At 36.4% G+C, this 9,128-nt stretch overlaps 1 long non-coding RNA gene across 1 annotated transcript; it reads left to right on the top strand.

The window, feature by feature from the left end:
- The first annotated feature begins 4,485 nt into the window (after positions 1 to 4,485).
- LOC114355016 (uncharacterized) lies at positions 4,486 to 5,044 on the top strand. Its single transcript, XR_003656076.1, has 2 exons — positions 4,486 to 4,641; positions 4,950 to 5,044. It is a non-coding gene; the product is annotated as an uncharacterized LOC114355016 (long non-coding RNA).
- The last annotated feature ends 4,084 nt before the right edge of the window (positions 5,045 to 9,128 follow it).

Genomic DNA, 9,128 nt, shown 5'->3' with positions numbered 1-9,128 from the left:
GGACAATTTCAAACAGCGCCAGCTACTCCAGCTAGCCCCAAATATGATTAGAACTAGCGGCCGCCCTCGACTTCGTACGTGTGGAACCCGTTTTACCCCCTTAGGGGTGGAATTTCGTAAAATCCTTTCTTAGCGGATATTATGCCTATGTCATAATATCTACCTGTATGCCGAATTTCAGCCCGATACGTCCAGTGGTTTGGGCTGTGCGTTGATAGAGTACTATGTCAGTCAGTCAGTCCGTCACCTTTGAGTTTTATATATTTAGATTATTGAATTCTTACAACAAATTATTATTGTGCGATACCTACGAGTTCGTTTCAGTCAAATGACAACCACTCCTGGACCTGCGCTGCCTGCATCCAGGTACCTACTTCCCGCGACCTTCACCAGATCGTAGCTGCACTACACTATTTCTAGACGAGTAAGTGACATCATTGTATCAAAAAATACAATATTTTTCTATATCAGAGGCTCTAGCATTATTTTTTCTGCGTCGCACTCGCAAATCCAGTGTTCTGGGAACATTAATGTCGGCTCAAATATTAAAGTTAAATTAAATTAGCCTTTGGCCCAATTTCATCTACAAACGATTTGAACAAACATAATCCTATTTACTTAGTTTTAATACTAAATTCCGATTAGCGCTTGAATTACGGCCAAAAAATTGAGGTTATAACTCTGACTTGAATTTTAACGACTAGAAAATCGTGCGCCGCAAACCTTATTCAAAGTAAATCTACCACGATAACATAGGCTAGATTAATCATTGGTAGTCCCTAACGGGCTAGAATTTAAATCAAAATGGATATAAGCGATCCAGGTCATGCAGGTAGGTGTCCTACGGTGGATCCCGGCTGACAGGTGAGAAATGTCCCGGATTGGAAATGGGACACCGTCCTATATCACGACCCCGCTGGAATTTGAATACGTAACGGGGACCCAGTTATTGGTCTAAGATTAACCTTGAATACATTTAGGTACACTTGCACTGTGCTTGCACCTACCTTGTTAAAACAAAAGTGGGCAAAACATGTAAATGTCCAATCAAACAACCTAAGAAATTACTATTTTTGACAGCATCAGATTAAACTTAGTGGAATATAAATTGAGATGTTTTAAGTTGCATTTATTCTAAGTACCTACAACCTATCTTTGACCTAAATCCAGCATGAACAAATAACAAAATATCAACTGTTAAACAATAAAAGATGTCATTTACGAGTGAGATCACGATACAATGGAAATCTCATTTATAAAAATATAAAATAATATGTTTTGTCGATAAATTCTCAATTACAACATCATCCCATCACTAGCCGTAACCTGGATCGTACACAAAATACGCGCGTAATCATAACGTGAAACGAAACGTGTAATGAAAACTGAAAGGCTTTAGGCCCCATACCACTCGGACCTACGTCTAGGTAGGTAAGGTTCATAGCTGAATTCGGCGAAAAATTACAGCATTTTTATTGAAGAGCTTGATCTAAAGTAGCCAATTGAGCCTAGTGTAATACTATTCTGATGTACGAGTAAGCTTCAGTTTCAAGAAACAAAATAGGTTACCTAAGTAGTTTTATGTGAAAGAATCAAGTTTCACAATTTGATAAAAAATGTTGACCTGTAGGCCTAAGATGCACGCCGTGATAACTTTTATCGACGTCAAAATGTATGGGGAAAATCGATAAAATGGCGTGATAACCGCTTATCGCGGCGCGCATCTTAGGCCTACTGGTGATTTGAATATGAAGATATCCTTTGTTATTTATTTAAGCTTTAGTGCCACATATGCACAAGGCGAACTTAATGACAAGGCATTCTCTGCCAGTCTATATCTAGGTACATTGTGACCAAAATTATTAAGAAAAGGTTAAAAGGTTACCCCTTAAAAGGTTTGCCATCAACAGGCGGTATTTTTATTACAACAACCAATAACCATTTTTAAGGCAATATTTAAACGTTTCTCCGTCAATTACTGTGTTAGCTTACCCTAATAAATAGTAATGACATCATTCTACTGAAATTTTATAGTCACGGTTTTATGAAGGTCCAGATAATGTTAGCAGAGTTATAAAGACTGTTTGATTATTATTTGCGTTTGAATTTTAAATGGTTTTGGACTATTGAGCTATTACGTAAGTAGGTATTACGGTTTTAATCTTTGTTAGGGGTCATCGAAGAAACGACAAGGTACTTATAGGTACTTAATCTAGGTACGTGAGAACACTAGAATTTTTATTCCCTGGGGAGGAAATTACTGAAAACGACATAACTTTCTGTAGCAACACGTTCTAGATACCTAACCAATTTAGTTATTTTCCTTTCTATACCAATAAGCATTACCTATTTGATACACTAAAATGGCTACTGTCTGTGGTATCACCCTCGCATGATAAAATTATTCTCTAGTAGGTACTTACCTACCTAAGTATATCGTGGTTTCTTTGGTTCTATCTACAATATTCTACGAAATTTATTCAGAAATCTTAAGTTCAATAGTGAAATTACAAACCAACCAACACTCAGCTCTACTTTCGCGCTGATTTTATCAATATAGATTGCCCAAAGGAAGGAGTACGATTGGGCCAGCAATTCAGCACTCGACGGCCTAACATCTTAACAACTGAATCCAATTACAGGCCTCTCAGTCCAAATTAATCTCGGGACTAATCCGCGTCTGTCAAAGACTAGTGCCACGTAGACTGGATTTTGTAGGTAGATAAATTTGTCTATCAGCGAAGGGGATATCATTCATGTTACTTGTAATCTGTAGGCGTTAAACATCAATAAAATCGTGAGATCAAGTAGTACACACAGCTTACAAATAGCACCACAGTACAGCTACAGGAAGCTGTGTGTGCTATAGATAAGATAGGTATATTAAGTTGTACCTACTACCTGAATCCTATTCTGTAATAAAAATGGAGGTACCGATGTGCTGTTAACTGTTAAAAAACAAAGTTACTCAAACCAATTAACTTAAAGATCGTTGAATCAGAGTTCCAATTCAGCATAAACAACATTAATAAAACTAAAGACTAGATCTTAGCATACTACTAGCATGATGCATAACTTCCTCAAAAACTCAAAGAGTTTCTCTTGAGTCGCAATATACCTTGGAGTTTTACATGGCTGAATCCCATTGACAACACAAGCCTACAAATAATAGTCATTATTGAGTGTACATTCATACAAGTACTGTTTCACTACACGGGCCTTATTCACTCTATGTCAAATAACCGTGGACGTCTATTTAAGTACCTCCGAGTAATCCGGGCAGTCGCCCCGTTCAAACAAACAGGGAACGGGAGATTAGACACGAATTGCGACGATTTGAGATGAGTGTTATGGATTGAAAACAAATAACTCTTTATTGTCCACCACAAAGTAAACAGGAAATAAAATAGTAGGTATAGAGCTCAATTGAGTTATTGATTTAAGTGACTCCATATAAGCGTGAAGATGACTGTAACGTGTGTAGTATGGGTATTTTTAGATTATTCAGCGAGCAGGTTATTAATTAAGTCGGGCAATCAAGACTATAGATAAGGAATAGATAAGTACCTAGGTACTTACCTTGACCAATATCCAAAGGAACTAAAAATTGTCTATCACCATTGCTTCGAAGGCTCGTCCATCCAAGGAGCACCAAATTAAAACAAAGTGGTTATTTACCTAGGCTTGATTTCTCTTAAATATAACATTATGCGGTGTTTTTTGTATGGAGTTTGACAGATTTTTAACGTTTGTCAAAGTTAAAGTAAGATGGTGCAACCCAGCCTTAGAAAGTATACACAGTAAATCGAAACAAAACATCGCGCAAAAGCTTTTTATACAGATTTCCTTGAGCATAACAAATCCTTATCGAATCTCGGAATCGGGTTTGTAGGTGCAAATAGGTTTTTTCTTCGACACAATAAACAATCTCCTTTAAATATTTAAGGTACTCTGAAGCCAATAAGCAGTAGTCTTGCTCTCCAGGATTCTTCCATTATTCACGTCGTACGGCACGATAGTAACTCCTTGCTTGACCCGTTTCCAACTTTCCATTGTAGTAGGGAATTTAGTGCAAGAACCCCTCCACTTTGGTATAGAAGGCTCATTTTTGCAACATTGGTTCTTTGGGTGCTCCTGAGTGGATTTCCGTCGGAAGACATCGGGAGCCCCCCCACCAAAGAACCACTGTTGCAAAAATGAGCCTTCTATACCAAAGTGGAGGGGTCTCCATACAAATCGTTGCACTAAATTCCCTACTATTGCACGAATAGACGGAATTACAACGTTTTAAAAACGTATATTGCCTAAAATACAGTTTGCATGTTATAATACAATTCTGTCTCTTTTCCAACAATATTATAAAATTATGATAACTAAGTACCTATACAGAAAGTACAACAGTCCTTTACCTACGTGTTTTCTTTTATCGTATACTTACCCTATTTAATCGTAGGGGAGACCGGGGATAGTTGACTATATGGGTAGGTAGACTAATCGCCAAAAACTCGCCAACGGTTTGAGTATTGCGTCATCCCAGCGCAGCCACGCATCACTTTCCGCCCCCCGCACAGTCGTCGGTAGCACCGCGTCGCCGGCACACGCCGTTTTCGAGCAGTGACCCGTGATTTGTTTTCATATCATGTAAGTAATATTTTCGTGTTGCATATTTTTTGATTTGTTACCTACACATTTTATGTTAACCGTTTGCCTATTAGTCAGAGTGTTTTATGAGTCCATATTGATATTATTTCTTGTGTTATTTCTTTATTAGGTGGCAGTGTGTAGGTTATCCATGCCATCGAAACTTAAAATGTCGTTTGGGGTTGGTAGACTAATTTTTTTCGGGGCTGGTTGAATCAACCAACCCCAACAACATTTTGAGTTTAAAATATCTTTAAAATTATCTATTTATTCGATTCTTAATACATACATTATTTTTATTGCTACAGCACGATGAGGATCTATAAACGAACGACTGAACGATGAAGAAATAAGACACTTTCCTAAAGCGGCGCCACGTTTAGATAATAGAAGAAATAATCGGCTACGTAAAAGTACTTTACTATACAGGGTGTCACAGAATGGGTGAATCATACTGCTAGGGGAAATAGCTCTACTAATGTACTATCCCAAAAAAATATGAAAAAAAAAATTGAGTTCGGTTTTTTTTAAATAAAGTGCTCTAAACTCGAAATCTAGTCATTATTTTCAAAAGTTTGTTTACAGATAAACGAAGCGATCGTGTACAATTAATATTAGTAAGAAAAAAGTACAAATAAACTCCAAACGCAGCAATTATAGCCAGATACTTAGGCAAAACTGATTTATTTTCACCTTAAAAAAAATTGTGTCCATGCGCTTTATTTTATTTTTCATATTATTTGGGATAGTACATTAGTAGAGCTACCTGCCCTATCAGTTTGATTCACCCATCTGGGACACCCTGTATACAAAGATTGATATTATGTGATTTAAAATGAGACTGAAGAAGATTTTAGTTTAAAAAGTTTAAATACTAAGAGTTGATAGTTTTTTTAAAGACTTATTAAAGATGTCTGTACCTGATTATATTGTTTTTGAATAAAGAGTTCAATTAAATTGAAAATAGTGTTTTATTACTTGACTCTTCTCATAATTTCTTGATTATTGATACGTAGGTCTACTTACCCCGGGCATATAGTCAATCTACCCCGGAACCGGGGTAGATTGACTAAGAGTTGATGTTCTATAAAATGCATTTAAATATGATGATGATATTTAATAATGAACTATGTTTTGTTGTTTTTTATTAGTTTAATAGTTCTTCTATCCATTAATGCGATTAATTTGTCTGTATGGATGAAAACACAAAAAATATGTATGATTTAGTGAAAAATTAGTCAACTATCCCCGGTCTCCCCTAAGATCAGGTTTTTTACCGGTCCGAAAATACTAGTGGAGCCGGGACCGTAGGTACTTGCAAAGGATTTAGGGTATCTAGTAATGTTGAACTTAAGATATACTCTAGCCGTAATTGGTTTTCCTCTGTAACGTAGTGATAGATAACCCCATTTTACGCGGATAGTGTTTTTATTTTTACAAAGCTACAGAAATAAAATCCCCTAAAGGTAATATTCACTCGCTGAGAGCTTTTCTTTGAACATTCGCGAAATAGAAAATAGAAATAGAAATCATTTATTTGCTTAAAAAGTTGCGAGGATGTTACATTGCTTACATGGAAATGCTTTTTAGGGCACCGTGGAACCTTATAGAAAACGGAAACATAGAGAATGTACTCGTAAAACTATAGGTACAAGGATATCGAAAGTTCAAAGAAGATATATTTTTATCAGAAATTAACTTAAGTTGTTCTGTTCATGGAAGTGCTCTAGAAACAATATTTTTTTTTTAGCCCAGTGTTCTTATCCGCGCCCACTGTCCACGGAGATCGCAACGATAAATTATGGACAGCTGCATTTTCTTAACACCTTATACTGTGTATGCGTTTTCCTTGGAATCCCCAAGGAAAACGCAAACGTGGTCGACCCAGGCAAACTTGGCGGCGCACTGTAGCGGACGAGGCAAGACCCTGTAGCGAGATCAAGCGAGAAGCTCAAGACCGAACGAGATGGAGGACTGTTGTGGACGCCCTCTGCCCCATCTAGGGGACATAGGACCATAAGTCAGTAAGTCAAGTTATACTGTGTAGTGATAGATGTGTTTTAAAACAAAATTGTATAGTCTAATGTGCTTTCACTATAAAAACAGGATATCAAACTAACGCCCGTATTCTCAAACATTACTATGAGGTTTTAAACTTTCATGGTCAATAACATCATTATTAATAATATGAGGTCTCACAGTGCGCGTAGACGCACAGGGTGACTGGTGACATACGAACTAATCACAGAGCTCAACCGTGGTTCAACGCTGTGCGTTCGATTGGCTGCTTCACTTTAAGCAAGCATCGTTTGTGAATACCGCCGAACGCTGTTTAATAAATATTATAATAACAAGTGTGATTATGAAACAAAAATGTACATTTAATGTACAAAATATTATGTTGATGTATGGCAGCTGTAGAACTACATAGATATTCCTGGAAGTTGGAAGTAATTTTACGAGTGGGAGGACATCCCGGGGATCGCTTGGGATTAATCTTTACGGGCGCTTGTACTTCGGAGCTAAAGTTTAGCAATCTGGAAAATAGAGCGTGTTTACGAATCGACTGATAGAGGTTCGGGGGTTATATATATTTTGCTATAATAAAATGTAACATTAAAAAAATGCAGCACCAAGAAACAGTACCTATTACCTATCTACTGATTTGCTCGATGTCCTTAATGACAATATCGCGGATTACTAATGTTTGGCCAAAAAACGTTTCCCAAATTATCACATCGCAAACAACGTTTCGCAAATTTTCATTTGGCAAATTCTCATTTGGCAAAGCAACTTATGGCAAACTTTTAATTCGCAAATGTTGTTTTTGGCATATTATTGTTTAGCAAATTATTGTTTGGCAAAGTATGGTTTGCCAAATGTTTCATTAGGCAAAAATATTTCACGATAAACTATTTACAAAGTAATTTGATTGGTGCATAGAATGGATACAAATTAGCTTGTGGTTATTATTTTGTTTAGTGGGTAGTTAATATAAAATTTGTTCTACATTAATTTCCTTATTTCATTTTTTTTATCGAAATTTCCAAACGATTCATTAACAATAGAGGTGATTCTAGCGCTCGGCGGCCGCTGCCGCGGCACGCTTCGCTCGCCTTCGCGCATTAAGGGTCACTGTTCTAACCTAACCTAACCTACTTTTTTCTGTAATACCTACTTTTTGCAACCATACTATTTCCTGCAATGTTTTACATAAAATTCTTGTGAAAACCATGATCATGTGCCTTATACTTTGATTTGTGGTTAACGGTGGGTAATTATGTGAAGTATCAATTTGACCAAACAAATTATTTGGGATATAATATTTGGCAACATAAAACATTTGCGATATAAACATTTGCCAAGTAAAATTTGGCCAAATGATAATTTGACCAAATGAATTAGTTGCGAAAAGTACAGTTGCTAAAAGTTCATTTGGGAAATGAAACTTTGGCGATAAGTTGTTTGCGAAGTGAAATTTGGCGAAAAGTAATTTGGCCAAACGGAAGGATACCCAATATCGCTGGCATACAATGCCTCATGGCATTTAGTTCGCCTTATTTACTACTAGCTTCCCGCCCGCGGCTTCGCTCGCGTGGAATTTTGTCTGTCACAGAAAAACTTTATCGCGCGCGTCCCTGTTTCAAAAACCGGGATAAAAACTATCCGAGAAAGGACATATCCCGGGACTCAGACTATCTCTATATCAAATTTAATCAAAATCGGTTCAGTGGTTTAAGCGTGAAAGCGAGACAGACAGACAGACAGACAGACAGTTACTTTCGCATTTATAATATTATTATAGATTTTATGTGGCATTAAAGTCTAAATAACTGAGTAAATTAGAAAATATGAATTGTTATTCCCTTCGTGTCATTGCATCTCTTATTTACATTAAATATATTCATTACCCGTTACATTATTTATTACAGTTCCGTCGGTAATTAAGTAGTAAATATCCTGATTTAAAAAATAAAACTACGAAATGGATCGCAATAGCCTCTATAATTACAAACCTTACAAATAACAATAAGTTGTCAAAAAATAAAAAATGTACATTGTAGTTATCTTATTTATTACATTGTATCTATAACATTGTCGTTAATTACATAAAATATATTTAACTATTATTTAAATATTACAATATTTGGTCTATGAGGTAGTTCCAGCTACACTTTCACTCAAATCTCTACCTATACATATAAGGTCACCTCCAAAAGACAGACGAGATTTAAGGGACAAATAAAACATCTTAAATTAATTCGTTTTAGATAATACAACCATATTTTTAGAATGCTAGTTTTCGAGATTTTTTGATGTTATGTCGAGTGAACCCGAAGTGTTCAGTGCGGTCCGGAGGCATGGCATCGATCGTGCCAGACAGTGCATCCGTGTACAAGGACGTCACGTATGTAAATAATGAGAAAATGACAGAGGGCTGATAAACAGGATGCTCTTAAAAATATTACATTTAGTTTGTTAGGAAA

Source organism: Ostrinia furnacalis, unplaced genomic scaffold, assembly GCF_004193835.3.
Source record: "Ostrinia furnacalis isolate ACB-3 unplaced genomic scaffold, ASM419383v2 OfSCF2311, whole genome shotgun sequence".
Lineage (NCBI taxonomy): Eukaryota > Metazoa > Arthropoda > Insecta > Lepidoptera > Crambidae > Ostrinia > Ostrinia furnacalis.
This window is presented reverse-complemented; position numbering and strand designations above follow the sequence as displayed.